The sequence below is a fragment of the Penaeus monodon genome, chromosome 21 (genome assembly GCF_015228065.2).
Source record: "Penaeus monodon isolate SGIC_2016 chromosome 21, NSTDA_Pmon_1, whole genome shotgun sequence".
In the NCBI taxonomy this organism is placed as follows: domain Eukaryota; kingdom Metazoa; phylum Arthropoda; class Malacostraca; order Decapoda; family Penaeidae; genus Penaeus; species Penaeus monodon.
The window spans coordinates 14,414,857-14,415,228 of NC_051406.1; the positions used below are offsets into that span (position 1 = coordinate 14,414,857).

The 372-nt window shown below is 42.5% G+C and overlaps 1 protein-coding gene across 1 annotated transcript in view; it reads right to left on the reverse strand.

The window, feature by feature from the left end:
* LOC119586257 (SNF-related serine/threonine-protein kinase-like) overlaps positions 1–372 on the reverse strand; it is a gene marked incomplete in the record, with an annotated part of 91,676 nt that overhangs the window by 20,735 nt on the left and 70,569 nt on the right.

The window sequence follows — 372 nt, forward strand, 5'->3', positions numbered from 1 at the left end:
TACTAACAAAAACAAAAATAATAATATACAAGCGTCATGTACAAAAGGAAGAAACTCAAAGGACAAATATATAAATCGGAAAAAGAGCGCGCAGGAATCGAAGGAGAGAGGCCAGAATCGATCACGAGACGCTGGCGAAATGTTTTCTCATTCCCCACACGTCGATGCCCCTAGGGAAGGGAGGGTGGGGGAGGGGGGCCTCATTGTGAACCAGGGAATGGGTCAACATAAAACCTTCCAACTAATAAACAACATCTCACCGTGCCAAATTACGGGGAACCCGCAGTAACACGGCAATTAATTTCTGATAAACATAGAGTACTACATTACATAAAGAGAGGGAAGACCAACCAATCTTTATAAGGAAAAAAA